We start from the raw sequence: 21,211 nt of genomic DNA on the forward strand, positions 1-21,211 counted from the left end.
TTCCCGACCCATGACGCCACGTAGGCGTCATGAAAGTCGGTGCCAATCCGACCCATGACGCCTATGTGGCGTCATGGAAAGATCGCGTCCCTGCAGATCCGGTGAAAGGGTTAACTCCCATTTCACCCGATCTGCAGGGACAGGGAGAGTGGTAGTTTAGCCCAGGGGGGGGTGGCTTCACCCCCTCGTGGCTACGATCGCTCTGATTGGCTGTTGAAAGTGAAACTGCCAATCAGAGCAATTTGTAATATTTCACCTATTATAACGGGTGAAATATTACAATCCAGCCATGGCCGATGCTGCAATATCATCGGCCATGGCTGGAAATACTAATGTGCCCCCACCCCACCCCACCGATCGCCCCCCCAGCCCCCCAATCTGGCCGGTACACTGCTCCGGCTCCCCTCCATCCAGTGCTCCGCTCCCCCCGTGCTCTTGTCCGCTCCCACAGTGCTCCAATCACCCCCCCGTGCTCCAATCACCCCACCTGCATTCCGATCCACCCCCCCGTGCTCCATTCCACGCCCCCCGTGCTCCGTTCCACGCCTGCCGCGCTCCGATTCCCCCCCCCCCCGTGCTCCGATCCCCCCCCCGTGATCCCCCCCACCCCATCATACTTACCGATCCTGCCGGGGTCCCGTCCGTCTTCTCCCTGGGCGCCGCCATCTTCCAAAATGGCGGGCGCATGCGCAGTGCGCCCGCCGAATCTGCCGGCCGGCAGATTCGTTCCAAAGTGCATTTTGATCACTGAGATAGATTATATCTCAGTGATCAAAATAAAAAAAATAATAAATGACCCCCCCCTTTGTCACCCCCATAGGTAGGGACAATAAAAAAATAAAGAAATTTTTTTTTTCCACTAATATTAGAATAGGGTTAGGGGTAGGGTTAGGGGTGGGGGTAGGGTTAGGGTTAGGGGTAGGGTTAGGGGTAGGGTTAGGGGTAGGGCTAGGGTTAGGGCTAGGGTTAGGGTTAGGGGTAGGGTTAGGGGTAGGGTTAGGGGTAGGGCTAGGGTTAGGGCTAGAGGTAGGGTTAGGGGTAGGGTTAGGGCTAGGGTTTCGGTATGTGCACACGTATTATGGTCCTCACCTGATCCACCTGCTGTAATCACCTATACGGCATCACGGGAGATGACTCAGCCCCAGGGGTGGCACCTGACCGGATCCACCTGCCATAATCGCCTATACGGCATCACGGGGGATGACTCAGCCCCAGGGGGTGGCACCTACACGGCTGTCGATCAGTCATATCTGTAACGGATTGGGTACTAACTGGATCCATCGATCCCAGTCAAAGCACGGTGGCTCACTTGTTAGCGCTGCGGCCTTGCCGAGCTGGCGTCTCGGGTTCGAATCCTGTTGTGTCATACATTCAGAAAGGGAAAAATCTCAGGTGTTATGTCAAGGACACTTCCTTAGACATTTTTAGAAAAATTTTGAGACAATCCCGATTTTGTAAAAAAAAAAAAATCTCACATTTTCCCTACTTCAACCTCATGGGTCGTCAATATGTTGTAAAGTACCCCAAGATAGAGACCCAAGTGTGGGTAAAGTGTCTGGTTCATGGGCACAAAGTTGAATTTTCAGTGAAAATTTGTCGGAAATCCGCTGTGGACATTGGCTGGGCGCGTGACCCGAGTGAGAGAGGCGAATCTGGGTGACCCGAGCTTGGCAGGACCCTTCCCACGGGGGTCCTGGTTCTCTGGAGGTAATCACTGTCAGAAGGGCACATCTTGAGTCCTCACCCAGGTGAGGGCTCTTGGAAGGCGGACGCCCTTCTGTCTTTGTCCCCCCAGAGCAGGCTCGGTGTTTATCGGAAGTCTTCTGCGGACGTTGGCTGGGCGCGTGACCCGAGTGAGAGAGGCGAATCTGGGCGACCCGAGCTTGGCAGGACCCTTCCCACGGGGGTCCTGGTTCTCTGGAGGTAATCACTGTCAGAAGGGCACATCTTGAGTCCTCACCCAGGTGAGGGCTCTCGGAAGGCGGACGCCCTTCTGTCTTTGTCCCCCCAGAGCAGGCTCGGTGTTTATCGGAAGTCTTCTGCGGACGTTGGCTGGGCGCGTGACCCGAGTGAGAGAGGCGAATCTGGGCGACCCGAGCTTGGCAGGACCCTTCCCACGGGGGTCCTGGTTCTCTGGAGGTAATCACTGTCAGAAGGGCACATCTTGAGTCCTCACCCAGGTGAGGGCTCTCGGAAGGCGGACGCCCTTCTGTCTTTGTCCCCCCAGAGCAGGCTCGGTGTTTATCGGAAGTCTTCTGCGGACGTTGGCTGGGCACGTGACCCGAGTGAGAGAGGCGAATCTGGGTGACCCGAGCTTGGCAGGACCCTTCCCACGGGGGGTCCTGGTTCTCTGGAGGTAATCACTGTCAGAAGGGCACATCTTGGGTCCTCACCCAGGTGAGGGCTCTCGGAAGGCGGACGCCCTTCTGTCTTTGTCCCCCCAGAGCAGGCTCGGTGTTTATCGGAAGTCTTCTGCGGACGTTGGCTGGGCGCGTGACCCGAGTGAGAGAGGCGAATCTGGGCGACCCGAGCTTGGCAGGACCCTTCCCACGGGGGTCCTGGTTCTCTGGAGGTAATCACTGTCAGAAGGGCACATCTTGAGTCCTCACCCAGGTGAGGGCTCTCGGAAGGCGGACGCCCTTCTGTCTTTGTCCCCCCAGAGCAGGCTCGGTGTTTATCGGAAGTCTTCTGCGGACGTTGGCTGGGCGCGTGACCCGAGTGAGAGAGGCGAATCTGGGTGACCCGAGCTTGGCAGGACCCTTCCCACGGGGGGTCCTGGTTCTCTGGAGGTAATCACTGTCAGAAGGGCACATCTTGGGTCCTCACCCAGGTGAGGGCTCTCGGAAGGCGGACGCCCTTCTGTCTTTGTCCCCCCAGAGCAGGCTCGGTGTTTATCGGAAGTCTTCTGCGGACGTTGGCTGGGCGCGTGACCCGAGTGAGAGAGGCGAATCTGGGTGACCCGAGCTTGGCAGGACCCTTCCCACGGGGGGTCCTGGTTCTCTGGAGGTAATCACTGTCAGAAGGGCACATCTTGGGTCCTCACCCAGGTGAGGGCTCTCGGAAGGCGGACGCCCTTCTGTCTTTGTCCCCCAGAGCAGGCTCGGTGTTTATCGGAAGTCTTCTGCGGACGTTGGCTGGGCGCGTGACCCGAGTGAGAGAGGCGAATCTGGGCGACCCGAGCTTGGCAGGACCCTTCCCACGGGGGTCCTGGTTCTCTGGAGGTAATCACTGTCAGAAGGGCACATCTTGGGCCCTCACCCAGGTGAGGGCTCTTGGAAGGCGGACGCCCTTCTGTCTTTGTCCCCCCAGAGCAGGCTCGGTGTTTATCGGAAGTCTTCTGCGGACGTTGGCTGGGCGCGTGACCCGAGTGAGAGAGGCGAATCTGGGTGACCCGAGCTTGGCAGGACCCTTCCCACGGGGGTCCTGGTTCTCTGGAGGTAATCACTGTCAGAAGGGCACATCTTGAGTCCTCACCCAGGTGAGGGCTCTTGGAAGGCGGACGCCCTTCTGTCTTTGTCCCCCCAGAGCAGGCTCGGTGTTTATCGGAAGTCTTCTGCGGACGTTGGCTGGGCGTGTGACCCGAGTGAGAGAGGCGAATCTGGGCGACCCGAGCTTGGCAGGACCCTTCCCACGGGGGTCCTGGTTCTCTGGAGGTAATCACTGTCAGAAGGGCACATCTTGAGTCCTCACCCAGGTGAGGGCTCTCGGAAGGCGGACGCCCTTCTGTCTTTGTCCCCCCAGAGCAGGCTCGGTGTTTATCGGAAGTCTTCTGCGGACGTTGGCTGGGCGCGTGACCCGAGTGAGAGAGGCGAATCTGGGCGACCCGAGCTTGGCAGGACCCTTCCCACGGGGGTCCTGGTTCTCTGGAGGTAATCACTGTCAGAAGGGCACATCTTGAGTCCTCACCCAGGTGAGGGCTCTCGGAAGGCGGACGCCCTTCTGTCTTTGTCCCCCCAGAGCAGGCTCGGTGTTTATCGGAAGTCTTCTGCGGACGTTGGCTGGGCACGTGACCCGAGTGAGAGAGGCGAATCTGGGTGACCCGAGCTTGGCAGGACCCTTCCCACGGGGGGTCCTGGTTCTCTGGAGGTAATCACTGTCAGAAGGGCACATCTTGGGTCCTCACCCAGGTGAGGGCTCTCGGAAGGCGGACGCCCTTCTGTCTTTGTCCCCCCAGAGCAGGCTCGGTGTTTATCGGAAGTCTTCTGCGGACGTTGGCTGGGCGCGTGACCCGAGTGAGAGAGGCGAATCTGGGCGACCCGAGCTTGGCAGGACCCTTCCCACGGGGGTCCTGGTTCTCTGGAGGTAATCACTGTCAGAAGGGCACATCTTGGGTCCTCACCCAGGTGAGGGCTCTCGGAAGGCGGACGCCCTTCTGTCTTTGTCCCCCCAGAGCAGGCTCGGTGTTTCTCTGTAGGATGTCCCCACCGGTTTGGTTTTTGTGTTCCGAGATGTATCCTTGCAGCTTGGCCGAAACAAACATTTGCCGTTTTCGGTGGCGACAGCCATGACCGCGGCGAAGCACTTTGGGCGCGGCCGGGATGCGCACACCCCGCTCACCACGTTTCAGTCGCTGGCTGAGTGGACTCCGTAGGGGGGCTTAATAGTCGGCCCTGTGGAAGTCGGAGGGGGGCTTAATAGTCGGCCCTGCGGAAGTCGGTGGAGGGCTTAATAGTCGGCCCTGCGGAAGACGGAGGGGGCTTAATAGTCGGCCTGTGGAGGTTGTCTGTGGGCTTAATAGTCACCCTGAGTACGCCATAGCGACTCTCCAAGGTGGGGGCACAGTGTGCGTTCCATGGGCGGAAAGTTTAATTTTGAGCGAAAAACCGTATTTTCGCACTGTAAAAAATGTCAGACTTCCAGGCGGGGGAAAACCGCAGGAGGCGTACCGAGGAGGCTTCCAGGAGCCTGGGGAAGATTTTCCAAAAGTGTCCTTGACACTTAGAAATATTTTGAAAAAAATCACGATTTTGTGAAAATTGACACGTTTCCCCTACTTCCACGCCAGGGGGGCGTCAATATGTTGTGAGGTACCCCAGGACAGTCGCCTAAATGTGGGTGAAGTTTGCGAGTCACGGGCGCAAAGTCGAATTTTGGGTGAAAAACCGCGTTTTCATACTCTAAAAATTTCAGACAAGTGTCAGACTTCCAGGCAGGGAGAAACCGCAGGAGGCGTACCGAGGAGGCTTCCAGGAGCCTGGGGAAGATTTTCCAAAAGTGTCCTTGACACTTAGAAATATTTTCAGAAAATCACGATTTTGTGAAAATTGACACGTTTCCCCTACTTCCACGCCAGGGGGGCGTCAATATGTTGTGAGGTACCCCAGGACAGTCGCACAAATGTGGGTGAAGTTTGCGGGTCATGGGCGCAAAGTCGAATTTTGGGTGAAAAACCGCGTTTTCATACTCTAAAAATTTCAGACAAGTGTCAGACATCCAGGCAGGGAGAAACCGCAGGAGGCGTACTGAGGAGGCTTCCAGGAGCCTGGGGAAGATTATCCAAAAGTGTCCTTGACACTTAGAAATATTTTGAAAAAAATCACGATTTTGTGAAAATTGACACGTTTCCCCTACTTCCACGCCAGGGGGGCGTCAATATGTTGTGAGGTACCCCAGGACAGTCGCCCAAATGTGGGTGAAGTTTGCGAGTCATGGGCGCAAAGTCGAATTTTGGGTGAAAAACCGCGTTTTCATACTCTAAAAATTTCAGACAAGTGTCAGACTTCCAGGCAGGGAGAAACCGCAGGAGGCGTACCGAGGAGGCTTCCAGGAGCCTGGGGAAGATTTTCCAAAAGTGTCCTTGACACTTAGAAATATTTTCAGAAAATCACGATTTTGTGAAAATTGACACGTTTCCCCTACTTCCACGCCAGGGGGGGCGTCAATATGTTGTGAGGTACCCCAGGACAGTCGCCTAAATGTGGGTGAAGTTTGCGAGTCACGGGCGCAAAGTCGAATTTTGGGTGAAAAACCGCGTATTCATGCGCTAAAAATTTCAGACAAGTGTCAGACTTCCAGGCAGGGGGAAACCGCAGGAGGCGTACCGAGGAGGCTTCCAGGAGCCTGGGGAAGATTTTCCAAAAGTGTCCTTGACACTTAGAAATATTTTCAGAAAATCACGATTTTGTGAAAATTGACACGTTTCCCCTACTTCCACGCCAGGGGGGCGTCAATATGTTGTGAGGTACCCCAGGACAGTCGCCTAACTGTGGGTGAAGTTTGCGAGTCACGGGCGCAAAGTCGAATTTTGGGTGAAAAACCGCGTTTTCATGCGCTAAAAATTTCAGACAAGTGTCAGACTTCCAGGCAGGGGGAAACCGCAGGAGGCGTACCGAGGAGGCTTCCAGGAGCCTGGGGAAGATTATCCAAAAGTGTCCTTGACACTTAGAAATATTTTCAGAAAATCACGATTTTGTGAAAATTGACACGTTTCCCCTACTTCCACGCCAGGGGGGCGTCAATATGTTGTGAGGTACCCCAGGACAGTCGCCCAAATGTGGGTGAAGTTTGCGAGTCACGGGCGCAAAGTCGAATTTTGGGTGAAAAACCGCGTTTTCATACTCTAAAAATTTCAGACAAGTGTCAGACTTCCAGGCAGGGAGAAACCGCAGGAGGCGTACCGAGGAGGCTTCCAGGAGCCTGGGGAAGATTATCCAAAAGTGTCCTTGACACTTAGAAATATTTTGAAAAAATCACGATTTTGTGAAAATTGACACGTTTCCCCTACTTCCACGCCAGGGGGGCGTCAATATGTTGTGAGGTACCCCAGGACAGTCGCCCAAATGTGGGTGAAGTTTGCGAGTCATGGGCGCAAAGTCGAATTTTGGGTGAAAAACCGCGTTTTCATGCGCTAAAAATTTCAGACAAGTGTCAGACTTCCAGGCAGGGGGAAACCGCAGGAGGCGTACCGAGGAGGCTTCCAGGAGCCTGGGGAAGATTATCCAAAAGTGTCCTTGACACTTAGAAATATTTTCAGAAAATCACGATTTTGTGAAAATTGACACGTTTCCCCTACTTCCACGCCAGGGGGGCGTCAATATGTTGTGAGGTACCCCAGGACAGTCGCCTAAATGTGGGTGAAGTTTGCGAGTCACGGGCGCAAAGTCGAATTTTGGGTGAAAAACCGCGTTTTCATGCGCTAAAAATTTCAGACAAGTGTCAGACTTCCAGGCAGGGGGAAACCGCAGGAGGCGTACCGAGGAGGCTTCCAGGAGCCTGGGGAAGATTTTCCAAAAGTGTCCTTGACACTTAGAAATATTTTCAGAAAATCACGATTTTGTGAAAATTGACACGTTTCCCCTACTTCCACGCCAGGGGGGCGTCAATATGTTGTGAGGTACCCCAGGACAGTCGCCTAACTGTGGGTGAAGTTTGCGAGTCACGGGCGCAAAGTCGAATTTTGGGTGAAAAACCGCGTTTTCATGCGCTAAAAATTTCAGACAAGTGTCAGACTTCCAGGCAGGGGGAAACCGCAGGAGGCGTACCGAGGAGGCTTCCAGGAGCCTGGGGAAGATTATCCAAAAGTGTCCTTGACACTTAGAAATATTTTGAAAAAATCACGATTTTGTGAAAATTGACACGTTTCCCCTACTTCCACGCCAGGGGGGCGTCAATATGTTGTGAGGTACCCCAGGACAGTCGCCTAAATGTGGGTGAAGTTTGCGAGTCACGGGCGCAAAGTCGAATTTTGGGTGAAAAACCGCGTTTTCATGCGCTAAAAATTTCAGACAAGTGTCAGACTTCCAGGCAGGGGGAAACCGCAGGAGGCGTACCGAGGAGGCTTCCAGGAGCCTGGGGAAGATTTTCCAAAAGTGTCCTTGACACTTAGAAATATTTTGAAAAAAATCACGATTTTGTGAAAATTGACACGTTTCCCCTACTTCCACGCCAGGGGGGCGTCAATATGTTGTGAGGTACCCCAGGACAGTCGCCTAAATGTGGGTGAAGTTTGCGAGTCACGGGCGCAAAGTCGAATTTTGGGTGAAAAACCGCATTTTCATACTCTAAAAATTTCAGACAAGTGTCAGACTTCCAGGCAGGGAGAAACCGCAGGAGGCGTACCGAGGAGGCTTCCAGGAGCCTGGGGAAGATTATCCAAAAGTGTCCTTGACACTTAGAAATATTTTGAAAAAATCACGATTTTGTGAAAATTGACACGTTTCCCCTACTTCCACGCCAGGGGGGCGTCAATATGTTGTGAGGTACCCCAGGACAGTCGCCCAAATGTGGGTGAAGTTTGCGAGTCACGGGCGCAAAGTCGAATTTTGGGTGAAAAACCGCGTTTTCATACTCTAAAAATTTCAGACAAGTGTCAGACTTCCAGGCAGGGAGAAACCGCAGGAGGCGTACCGAGGAGGCTTCCAGGAGCCTGGGGAAGATTATCCAAAAGTGTCCTTGACACTTAGAAATATTTTGAAAAAATCACGATTTTGTGAAAATTGACACGTTTCCCCTACTTCCACGCCAGGGGGGCGTCAATATGTTGTGAGGTACCCCAGGACAGTCGCCCAAATGTGGGTGAAGTTTGCGAGTCATGGGCGCAAAGTCGAATTTTGGGTGAAAAACCGCGTTTTCATGCGCTAAAAATTTCAGACAAGTGTCAGACTTCCAGGCAGGGGGAAACCGCAGGAGGCGTACCGAGGAGGCTTCCAGGAGCCTGGGGAAGATTATCCAAAAGTGTCCTTGACACTTAGAAATATTTTCAGAAAATCACGATTTTGTGAAAATTGACACGTTTCCCCTACTTCCACGCCAGGGGGGCGTCAATATGTTGTGAGGTACCCCAGGACAGTCGCCTAAATGTGGGTGAAGTTTGCGAGTCACGGGCGCAAAGTCGAATTTTGGGTGAAAAACCGCGTTTTCATGCGCTAAAAATTTCAGACAAGTGTCAGACTTCCAGGCAGGGGGAAACCGCAGGAGGCGTACCGAGGAGGCTTCCAGGAGCCTGGGGAAGATTTTCCAAAAGTGTCCTTGACACTTAGAAATATTTTCAGAAAATCACGATTTTGTGAAAATTGACACGTTTCCCCTACTTCCACGCCAGGGGGGCGTCAATATGTTGTGAGGTACCCCAGGACAGTCGCCTAACTGTGGGTGAAGTTTGCGAGTCACGGGCGCAAAGTCGAATTTTGGGTGAAAAACCGCGTTTTCATGCGCTAAAAATTTCAGACAAGTGTCAGACTTCCAGGCAGGGGGAAACCGCAGGAGGCGTACCGAGGAGGCTTCCAGGAGCCTGGGGAAGATTATCCAAAAGTGTCCTTGACACTTAGAAATATTTTGAAAAAATCACGATTTTGTGAAAATTGACACGTTTCCCCTACTTCCACGCCAGGGGGGCGTCAATATGTTGTGAGGTACCCCAGGACAGTCGCCTAAATGTGGGTGAAGTTTGCGAGTCACGGGCGCAAAGTCGAATTTTGGGTGAAAAACCGCGTTTTCATGCGCTAAAAATTTCAGACAAGTGTCAGACTTCCAGGCAGGGGGAAACCGCAGGAGGCGTACCGAGGAGGCTTCCAGGAGCCTGGGGAAGATTATCCAAAAGTGTCCTTGACACTTAGAAATATTTTGAAAAAATCACGATTTTGTGAAAATTGACACGTTTCCCCTACTTCCACGCCAGGGGGGCATCAATATGTTGTGAGGTACCCCAGGACAGTCGCCCAAATGTGGGTGAAGTTTGCGAGTCATGGGCGCAAAGTCGAATTTTGGGTGAAAAACCGCATTTTCATACTCTAAAAATTTCAGACAAGTGTCAGACTTCCAGGCAGGGAGAAACCGCAGGAGGCGTACCGAGGAGGCTTCCAGGAGCCTGGGGAAGATTATCCAAAAGTGTCCTTGACACTTAGAAATATTTTCAGAAAATCACGATTTTGTGAAAATTGACACGTTTCCCCTACTTCCACGCCAGGGGGGCGTCAATATGTTGTGAGGTACCCCAGGACAGTCGCCCAAATGTGGGTGAAGTTTGCGAGTCATGGGCGCAAAGTCGAATTTTGGGTGAAAAACCGCATTTTCATACTCTAAAAATTTCAGACAAGTGTCAGACTTCCAGGCAGGGAGAAACCGCAGGAGGCGTACCGAGGAGGCTTCCAGGAGCCTGGGGAAGATTATCCAAAAGTGTCCTTGACACTTAGAAATATTTTGAAAAAATCACGATTTTGTGAAAATTGACACGTTTCCCCTACTTCCACGCCAGGGGGGCGTCAATATGTTGTGAGGTACCCCAGGACAGTCGCCCAAATGTGGGTGAAGTTTGCGAGTCATGGGCGCAAAGTCGAATTTTGGGTGAAAAACCGCATTTTCATACTCTAAAAATTTCAGACAAGTGTCAGACTTCCAGGCAGGGAGAAACCGCAGGAGGCGTACCGAGGAGGCTTCCAGGAGCCTGGGGAAGATTATCCAAAAGTGTCCTTGACACTTAGAAATATTTTGAAAAAATCACGATTTTGTGAAAATTGACACGTTTCCCCTACTTCCACGCCAGGGGGGCGTCAATATGTTGTGAGGTACCCCAGGACAGTCGCCTAACTGTGGGTGAAGTTTGCGAGTCACGGGCGCAAAGTCGAATTTTGGGTGAAAAACCGCGTTTTCATGCGCTAAAAATTTCAGACAAGTGTCAGACTTCCAGGCAGGGGGAAACCGCAGGAGGCGTACCGAGGAGGCTTCCAGGAGCCTGGGGAAGATTATCCAAAAGTGTCCTTGACACTTAGAAATATTTTGAAAAAATCACGATTTTGTGAAAATTGACACGTTTCCCCTACTTCCACGCCAGGGGGGCGTCAATATGTTGTGAGGTACCCCAGGACAGTCGCCTAAATGTGGGTGAAGTTTGCGAGTCACGGGCGCAAAGTCGAATTTTGGGTGAAAAACCGCGTTTTCATGCGCTAAAAATTTCAGACAAGTGTCAGACTTCCAGGCAGGGGGAAACCGCAGGAGGCGTACCGAGGAGGCTTCCAGGAGCCTGGGGAAGATTTTCCAAAAGTGTCCTTGACACTTAGAAATATTTTGAAAAAAATCACGATTTTGTGAAAATTGACACGTTTCCCCTACTTCCACGCCAGGGGGGCGTCAATATGTTGTGAGGTACCCCAGGACAGTCGCCTAAATGTGGGTGAAGTTTGCGAGTCACGGGCGCAAAGTCGAATTTTGGGTGAAAAACCGCATTTTCATACTCTAAAAATTTCAGACAAGTGTCAGACTTCCAGGCAGGGAGAAACCGCAGGAGGCGTACCGAGGAGGCTTCCAGGAGCCTGGGGAAGATTATCCAAAAGTGTCCTTGACACTTAGAAATATTTTGAAAAAATCACGATTTTGTGAAAATTGACACGTTTCCCCTACTTCCACGCCAGGGGGGCGTCAATATGTTGTGAGGTACCCCAGGACAGTCGCCCAAATGTGGGTGAAGTTTGCGAGTCACGGGCGCAAAGTCGAATTTTGGGTGAAAAACCGCGTTTTCATACTCTAAAAATTTCAGACAAGTGTCAGACTTCCAGGCAGGGAGAAACCGCAGGAGGCGTACCGAGGAGGCTTCCAGGAGCCTGGGGAAGATTATCCAAAAGTGTCCTTGACACTTAGAAATATTTTGAAAAAATCACGATTTTGTGAAAATTGACACGTTTCCCCTACTTCCACGCCAGGGGGGCGTCAATATGTTGTGAGGTACCCCAGGACAGTCGCCCAAATGTGGGTGAAGTTTGCGAGTCATGGGCGCAAAGTCGAATTTTGGGTGAAAAACCGCGTTTTCATGCGCTAAAAATTTCAGACAAGTGTCAGACTTCCAGGCAGGGGGAAACCGCAGGAGGCGTACCGAGGAGGCTTCCAGGAGCCTGGGGAAGATTATCCAAAAGTGTCCTTGACACTTAGAAATATTTTCAGAAAATCACGATTTTGTGAAAATTGACACGTTTCCCCTACTTCCACGCCAGGGGGGCGTCAATATGTTGTGAGGTACCCCAGGACAGTCGCCTAAATGTGGGTGAAGTTTGCGAGTCACGGGCGCAAAGTCGAATTTTGGGTGAAAAACCGCGTTTTCATGCGCTAAAAATTTCAGACAAGTGTCAGACTTCCAGGCAGGGGGAAACCGCAGGAGGCGTACCGAGGAGGCTTCCAGGAGCCTGGGGAAGATTTTCCAAAAGTGTCCTTGACACTTAGAAATATTTTCAGAAAATCACGATTTTGTGAAAATTGACACGTTTCCCCTACTTCCACGCCAGGGGGGCGTCAATATGTTGTGAGGTACCCCAGGACAGTCGCCTAACTGTGGGTGAAGTTTGCGAGTCACGGGCGCAAAGTCGAATTTTGGGTGAAAAACCGCGTTTTCATGCGCTAAAAATTTCAGACAAGTGTCAGACTTCCAGGCAGGGGGAAACCGCAGGAGGCGTACCGAGGAGGCTTCCAGGAGCCTGGGGAAGATTATCCAAAAGTGTCCTTGACACTTAGAAATATTTTGAAAAAATCACGATTTTGTGAAAATTGACACGTTTCCCCTACTTCCACGCCAGGGGGGCGTCAATATGTTGTGAGGTACCCCAGGACAGTCGCCTAAATGTGGGTGAAGTTTGCGAGTCACGGGCGCAAAGTCGAATTTTGGGTGAAAAACCGCGTTTTCATGCGCTAAAAATTTCAGACAAGTGTCAGACTTCCAGGCAGGGGGAAACCGCAGGAGGCGTACCGAGGAGGCTTCCAGGAGCCTGGGGAAGATTATCCAAAAGTGTCCTTGACACTTAGAAATATTTTGAAAAAATCACGATTTTGTGAAAATTGACACGTTTCCCCTACTTCCACGCCAGGGGGGCATCAATATGTTGTGAGGTACCCCAGGACAGTCGCCCAAATGTGGGTGAAGTTTGCGAGTCATGGGCGCAAAGTCGAATTTTGGGTGAAAAACCGCATTTTCATACTCTAAAAATTTCAGACAAGTGTCAGACTTCCAGGCAGGGAGAAACCGCAGGAGGCGTACCGAGGAGGCTTCCAGGAGCCTGGGGAAGATTATCCAAAAGTGTCCTTGACACTTAGAAATATTTTCAGAAAATCACGATTTTGTGAAAATTGACACGTTTCCCCTACTTCCACGCCAGGGGGGCGTCAATATGTTGTGAGGTACCCCAGGACAGTCGCCCAAATGTGGGTGAAGTTTGCGAGTCATGGGCGCAAAGTCGAATTTTGGGTGAAAAACCGCATTTTCATACTCTAAAAATTTCAGACAAGTGTCAGACTTCCAGGCAGGGAGAAACCGCAGGAGGCGTACCGAGGAGGCTTCCAGGAGCCTGGGGAAGATTATCCAAAAGTGTCCTTGACACTTAGAAATATTTTGAAAAAATCACGATTTTGTGAAAATTGACACGTTTCCCCTACTTCCACGCCAGGGGGGCGTCAATATGTTGTGAGGTACCCCAGGACAGTCGCCCAAATGTGGGTGAAGTTTGCGAGTCATGGGCGCAAAGTCGAATTTTGGGTGAAAAACCGCATTTTCATACTCTAAAAATTTCAGACAAGTGTCAGACTTCCAGGCAGGGAGAAACCGCAGTAGGCGTACCGAGGAGGCTTCCAGGAGCCTGGGGAAGATTTTCCAAAAGTGTCCTTGACACTTAGAAATATTTTGAGAAATTTCCGATTTTGTGAAAAATGACCCCTTTCCCCTACTTCCACCCTAAAGGGGCGTCAATATGTTGTAAAGCACCCCGAGACAGAGACCTAAGCGTGGGCAAAGTTTGGGTCTGATGGGTGGAACACTGAAAAAAACGCGATTTTCCACTTAGAACAAACATAGAACTTTCAGACTTCCAGGCGGGGGGAAAGCTCTGAAGCTGTACCGAGGACACTTCCATGGCCCCCGGATCGATTTTCAAGAACGAGTCCTTGGGACTTTGAAATTTTTCGGCGATGCGTTTTTGGCTTCCGGGAGCCGCAGAACGTTGGGAAATTCGTTCCGCTCGCCGGCTCCAGGTGTTTCGGGCTAGTCCAGGCCCCAGCTACGCCGCCTGGCCGCCAAATTTCGCAAAATCGAAAAAAAAAAAAATAGAACCGGAATGAGGAATTTCTGGCCGCCGGATCCGCCGCACAGCTCCAGGAAGTCGGACACTTTTCGGCTTCGCTCCCTTAAAGTGTGGGTCGGTGTTTCGCCATGCAAATACCCACTTTTGCACACCAGCTGCAGGATATAGGAGAGAGGGGTACCTCTCGGGCCCGACTGATTTCCGATGTTTTCGTGGTTCCTCAAGTCGGGTAGGCGGTTTGGCGAGTACCCCCCTGTTTGCATGGAAGTCCGCCCTCGCGTCGACACCAGGCTTCCGCGGCTCCAGGGGGACTCTTGCCGGTCGTCTGCCCCAAGTCAGAGACGCGTTTCCCGGGTCGCCTGAGCCTGAACGGACCCTCCCCAAGCGTGTTCTGGTTCTCCGAGGGTGACGGATGTCAGAAGGGAGGCAGATCTGGAGTCTTCGTCCCGAGGAGGGCTCCAGGAGGGCGGATTGCACCCCCTGACTCGGTCCCCTCAGAGCAGGCTTGGCGTTTCTCTGTGTCGGATGTCTCCCGCTTCCACGCCACCGGGGAGACCTATGAGAGAATCGCACTGTGACCCGGATTCCGTCTCGAGGGCGCCCGTAGCGTGTCGGAGAGGGACCTCCAGGACTATCGGGCATGTTTCTTCCCCGTCTCCCCGAGGGGAAGGATGGCAGCGGGTGGGGTTTCTCACCCATGCCCCCCACCGGCTCTTCCTCCGATCGATTTGGCTCAGCGCTCCCGGGTGGGGAGGTGGTGCCGCTCGCTCGGCCCGGGCTTTGGAGCCCGCGTCGGTCTAAGGCGGGCGGTCTCCTTCCTCTTTTACCCCCCCGGGATTCAGGCACGCATCCTTGGGCGTGCACGCCGGCAGTCGCCTCCCGTTCGCAGGACGGTGGCTGCCGTGCAGAGGGGGAGTTTGACCCGAACTGTGGTACGGCAGGGGTCCGACGACCCGCGCGGGCGAATGGCGGGGCGCCCACCCACCTCGGCGTGGGGGCCCGTCGTCCGAATCGCTCCCCGCGCGGGGTAGCACAACGATCTTCTCCGAGGGCGGCCCTTTGACTTCCAGATGCGCAGCTCGCCCGCGGAGGCCCGTGCCGACCCCCACCCAGCGTCCGATGGGCGGCCTCCGCGGTGGGCATCGGCGAGAGCGGCGGCGGTGGGTGGCGCTTCCACGCCACCGCCGAGCTCCGCGTTCTCCAGTCTTTTCCCGAGCCCCTACGATAGTGGGGGGACGACAGACGCGTGGGGAGGCAGGCGGAGTGGGTTCTCACCGCGTGGTGTGCCCGGCCGAACGCCGTCGCCTTCCCCGCTCGTCCGACGTCCTCCGAGGCGGCTCGGAAGGGAGCGCGAGAGGGAGAGAGCGAGAGAGAGAGAGAGAGACCAAGCGGACGCCCCAGAGCGAGAAGGGAGGATGGAAAAGGGAGAGACGAGTGGGGCAAAAAGAGTTTTGGCGAAGGGGAGTACCCGGCGAACTGCCGCCCCGGGCTTCTTCTGTTCTCAACAGCGGAGGCACGGCTTTGGGGGGGAGACGCCGCTCGGTTGGGGCTCCTTTGAGGTTACGGGCAAGAGCCCGGGACGAGGGACTACGCCATAGGGCGACGCCGACACGGCCAGGCCAACTGCGCCCCCCGTGCGACCTCCGCGTCGCTGGCGGGCTCTGCGCCTGAGCCGCGGTGGACCCCGACGGCCAGCCCCCCTCTCCCACTCCTCGCGCCCGTCCGCCGGTGGGTCGAGGACCCCCCGCGGCGGAGGCAGGTCTAAGCCAGACGGAGGCCCCGCATAGGCCCCCCACCGCCCTGGCCCCTCTCCCCAGCAGCGACTCTGTGTGTCGCCCCGGGAGCGGTGGGTCACGAGGCAGGGTGGCCGTGGCGTCCTCCGAAGGCCAGTCACCTACGGCCCTCCCCGTGCAAGGGGTGGTTTTTACAACAGATGCCCTCCGATCGGGAGGCCGGGTCTAAGCCAGATGGTGGCGCCGCATAGGCCCCCCACCGCCCTGGCCCCTCTCCCCAGCAGCGACTCTGTGTGTCGCCCCGGGAGCGGTGGGTCACGAGGCAGGGGAGCCGTGGTGTCCTCCGGAGGCCAGTCACCTCGCCCTCTCCGTGCAAGGTGGGTTTTTTTCCAGACACCCTCCGCATCGGCCGCCTCGCACCGTACAGCGTGCACGATCTCCCCAGTGGCACTGCACTCGCCGTTCAGGCTCCTGTTTTCCTCCGGAAGGTGACGCCCCGGGATGCCCGCCTGCCGGCACGGACGACGAGGAGGATTTCCCTTCCTCCGGGTGCCCTTCCCGCTGCGGGGCTTCCTATCTGGCTTCTCTCCCTCGATTGATTAAGTCCCTGGCCTTTGTACACACTGCCCGTCGCTACTACCGATTGGATGGTTTAGTGAGGTCCTTGGATCGGCCCCGCCGGGTTCGGCCAAGACCCATGGTGGAGAGCCGAGAAGACGATCGAACTTGACTATCTAGAGACAGTAAAAGTCGTAACAAGGTTTCCCTAGATGAACCTGTGGAAGGATCTTTAATGGGCGAGTGAAAAATACCGATGAGGTGCAGATCAGGAGGCCAGCCGCCCGCCAAATCCCCGAAGGGTACCGAAAGTGATGGGGGCGGTGGTAGGTCTCTTTCTGCTTCGCCAGGGCGCTCCGCAGGGTGGGGACGGTGAGGGCACGTGAGGACAGCGGGCGGGCGACGTCGGGAGGGTGCGGGGAGCCCCTCTCGCTCCGTCGCCCAGGAAAAAGACGCCCGGCCTCGCGCCGACGATTGTTGCCCTGCCGCTGCCTGCCGAGGAAAAATAAGAAGCCCCCCGCGTACGCGAAAGGCCGTCCCGGGTACCATTCTCCTGTGCGCTCACACACCCCTCCCCGGGGTATGTGGGTCTGGGCGGTAGGTTGAGAAGCCTCGAGCCCTCCTTTGTTCTCCTCCCCGCTGGAGGGAGGGACGGGGAGGCCGAGCGCCCGGGCAACAGGGCCGAGATTTGAAAACAACCCTCCAAAGCATCCCAGTCTTTTGCGGCCGGCTGACACGAGAGTGAAAAGGGGGGCGCCTCCGAGTGTCCCCAAACCAGAAAGCGCGACTCTTAACGGTGGATCACTCGGCGCGCGCGTCGAAGAACGCAGCTAGCTGCGAGAATTAAGTGTGAATTGCAGGACACATTGATCATCGACACTTCGAACGCACCTTGCGGCCCCGGGGTGCTCCCGGGGCTATGCCTGTCTGAGGGTTGCCCCTCCATCTATCGCCTCCATGGCGCAGCTGGGGTCCCCTCGCAAGGGTGACAACGAGGGAGGCCTGAGGCTCCGTGCCCTGATGGTCTCTTCTCCTTTATCCCTTACGTCCCCCCAAGGCCAGACTCACCTGCCCTGGGCCCACCTGATGGGGTTTACCATCGTCACTCCCCCCGTTGCGACGTGAAACCCTGTGGCGCAATGAAGGTGAAGGCCGGGGCGCTCCGGCCGAGGTGGGATCCCGCCGCCCGCTCCGGGGGGTTGACACGGCGGGTGCACCATCGGCCCGCCTCTGTCGGGGAGGTGGAGCATGAGTGCGCGATAGGACCCGAAAGATGGTGAGCTATGCCTGGGCAGGACGAAGCCAGAGGAAACTCTGGTGGAGGTCCGCAGCGACCCTGATGTGCAAATTGGTCATCTGGGTATAGGGGCGTTTGTAGATGTGCTTGGCCCGTACGGGGATCGAACCCACGACCTTGGTGTTATTAGCACCACGCTCTAACCAACTGAGCTAAATGGCCATAGGTGTGGTCCCTGGGTATAGGGGCGAAAGACTCACGGAGACCACGGGCAGACGTACAGGGGCCTGATCAACCCCTGGACCGTACGGGCTGCTGTGCCTGCCGCAGGCGAGAAGCGAGAACCCCTTCGGGGCACGGAGACTACAACCGGACGTACGGGGGTCTGACCCACCCCTGGACCGTACGGTCTGCTGGCTGCCGTGCCTGGTGCAGGCGAGAAGCGGGAACCCCTTCGGGGCACGGAGACCACAACCGGACGTACGGGGGTCTGATCAACCCCTGTACCGTACGGGCTGCTGGCTGCCGTGCCGTCCTCAAATTGCTTGGCCTAAACAAAAGTCAATTTTTTGTGACAACAGTGATGACCGTGACATAGCACTGGAGGTGTACCCCAAGACAGTGACCTAAGTGTGGGTGAAGTCTGTGGTTCATGGGCGGAAAGTTGAATTTTGGGTGAAAAACCATACTTTCACACTTTGAAAATTTCAGACATGTGTCAGACTTCCAGGCAGGGGGAAACCGCTGGAGGTGTACCGAGGACACTTCCAGAAGCCTGGGGAAGCTTTTCTGGAAGAGTCCTTGACACTTGGAAAATTTTGGGCAATTTTCTGAGAAAAAAAAAAAATCACATTTCCCCTTACCCCCCACCCAAGAGGGGCTTCAATATGTTGCAGAGTACCCCGAAAGGGTCCCCAAAGTGGGAGAAAAGTGAGGCAAGTCAAAGAGGCAAAGATGAATGTACATTTGAATAATTTTATTAATGTCAGATAAAAATTGACATATTCACAAGGGCTTTGTTCTCCTGATTGGGATGAGCCGAATATTCTTGAGACTATACTCCTCAGTAGAATCGGATGACTCGGTATCACTTTCCGTGAGGTCTACCACCTCGTTATCCAATTCACTGGTTGATGCCATTACTGGCGACATAATTTTTGCGTCCTCATGATTTCCTGCGTTGAACACTAGCTCTTGGGCACGGCACATATCGGTCAGGGTCTTCTCCCGGTAAACTCTCTCGGCCACATCGTTTGTATGTGCCAAGTAGCGTGCAAACAAGCGCTTTTCGCAATCTGTGTATTGTGACAAAGTCCATGTCTCGCAAATCCGCCGTACAAGGTGGCTGGTGATGTTTGGGAGGTTGTAGCTACGGAGGAAAGCACATTGTTAGTACTGGTTGCTACTTATGGCTGTGGGTCACTTGACTTGTGGCTACCTTACCTTGAATGGTATCGTCTGAGTCTCATGGATGGATTTTTTATGACCTTCCCGGTACACGTCACGAAAAAGTTTGTGATAATCTTTCGGCCAAAGGTAAAGACCGGTCTGACATATTCCGCATACGCATTGAACCACTGAAAAAGAAAAAAAATATATATATATGTTACTCTCCAGTCTGGGGGCACCCCTCCAAAAGGTTTTACATGGGGACAAGAGAGTGTTTTGCTCCCCACAATGAGTGGGGTTGCCTGGGTTCCCTGGCTTTGAGAAAAGCTTACCGATTCCTCTTCCTCTGAAAGTACAAAAGTTGCTACCTGAGAGGTGGAGCACTTGTGAGTCTTCACACCCACAATTGTCTTGCGTCTTCCTTGGTACGTGTGATGGATCCTCTCATTCCACTCTGAAACCTACGATGTGAAAAAAAAAGGTGGAAAAATATTGAACCGGTTCAGCAAATACCGCTGACCCACAGGGCCCGACGACTTACCGTCATGTTACGAACAACACCTGGTCTTTGGAGATGTTTTAGAATCAGAAGGGCCTCGAGGTACAGTACCACTTCCCGGCGATCTACTTCTGATCCGCCATCTGTCACAGCCTCGATGCTAGCTAGAAATGTTGGCCTTGCCTCCTCCAGTATAATCTGGCAGTCCTTGGGTGACTTTGATGGCTTCATCAATAGATCGTACCTGTGGGGAAAAATAAAGGCAATTAACCAACATCCAAGGTTTGGTAACAATGCGCTGAATATTGGCTCTTTTGAACGGTGTACCTTTTACTTACAGACTCTCGGCAGGCTCCCTTGTACAATGATTTCTGAAGGTCTGTTGTAAAATTCATGAACACTTCGCATGCCTTATAAAGTTGAGGATTCTCTAGTCTCAGTTTGGTAGCCCTCATCTGATACATGGTAAATCTCCGTATATGCTTCAACATTTTGAGGGAGGTCTGGCTCGATAGATGGAGTTTTCCAAGTTGTTGAAAAAAATTATTAACCTGGTTTGGTTTTACGAGGTACTCCAGAGTTACAGATTTTGGGTTCACAAAAAATAGAAACCGTGCTACGTTTGATACCTCCTGTTGACAGTTTGGGACCCCATGGGTAACTGTTAGGTACGAGTGGAACCCCTTTAACATGGGGTGATTCAATGAGTGACGCTTGTACAATCCGGCGGCCTTGGTAGCCGTGCGGTTTTTGTCTTTCCATTCCCTTTTCTGGATACTTAAATTGCTGCCATCCATGACCTCCTCATTGCCTATGCGGTCAGAAATGCTCCCTGTGTGGTCAGGCTCAGGGCACGGGTCTCCCTCCCGACTGTCTACCGGCCGTAAAAGGAAAGGCACATCCATCTCATCCGAATCTAGCTTTGGCGTGGGGCATGGGTCTCCCTCCCGACTGTCTACTGGCCGTAAAAGGAAAGGCACATCCATCTCATCTGAATCTAGCTCTGGCGGGGGGCACGGGTCTCCCTCCAGACTGTCTCCCGGCCGTAAAAGGAAAGGCACATCCATCACATCTGAATCTAGCTCTGGCATGGAGCCTGGGCGGAGCTCCGGATTGTCAGTTGGTACCTGAGCGGGCCCTTCACAGGTCAGTGGTGTGATTTGTGACTCAAACCTAGGCTTGTTTGCTATCAAAAAGCCGCGACCTTCTAAGAAGGCTACAGTCTCCTCCAAGGATTGGAGGGGCTTGAGCTCACTGAATTGGATTGTTGTCCCCTTGTTGGCGATACAGCGAAGTTGATACTTTGCGGAGGCTATGGCGGTTTTTATCTCCGAATCACCGTGTGACCTCAGGCATACCCTTCTCAGATGTGTGGATATATATTTGGTTACCCTGTGGCACACGGGGCATGTAAGTGGTGTCCGTGGGTGCCTGCGGGGGAGACACAAGCAATAAAACCGGTCACCTTGCCAGCAAGTGTACAACTCCACTACAAGGTACATTCATGTGTCTCTACGTGGCCGACAAATGTCTTCTACTCACCGCTCCATTGCGAAGGGTTTCCCGCAGTCAAACAGAGCGTCTCGTAATAGTTTATTAAAGTGCCGTGTTTCTCTGTGTCTTGAACTGTGGCAAATGATTTTCCTCCGCGCGAGTCAGCCACGCAGGTGAAAGACGCCAGCTGAGGTGATTGAAATTAACCGGATGTGTTTTGCCGTACTCTGATATAGGTCACCACGGGGGTTGAGTCAGCCCAGGGGGTGGCACCTCCACGGTCGCTAAACATCCGTAGGGTTGATGATAT

The 21,211-nt window shown here is 53.9% G+C and overlaps 1 non-coding gene across 1 annotated transcript; it reads left to right on the forward strand.

The window, feature by feature from the left end:
• Positions 1–17,067: 17,067 nt before the first annotated feature.
• LOC138660006 (5.8S ribosomal RNA) lies at positions 17,068–17,219 on the forward strand. The gene has a single exon (XR_011317512.1). It is a non-coding gene; the product is annotated as a 5.8S ribosomal RNA (ribosomal RNA).
• The last annotated feature ends 3,992 nt before the right edge of the window (positions 17,220–21,211 follow it).

This window comes from Ranitomeya imitator, chromosome 1 (assembly GCF_032444005.1).
Source record: "Ranitomeya imitator isolate aRanImi1 chromosome 1, aRanImi1.pri, whole genome shotgun sequence".
Taxonomy (NCBI): Eukaryota; Metazoa; Chordata; class Amphibia; order Anura; family Dendrobatidae; genus Ranitomeya; species Ranitomeya imitator.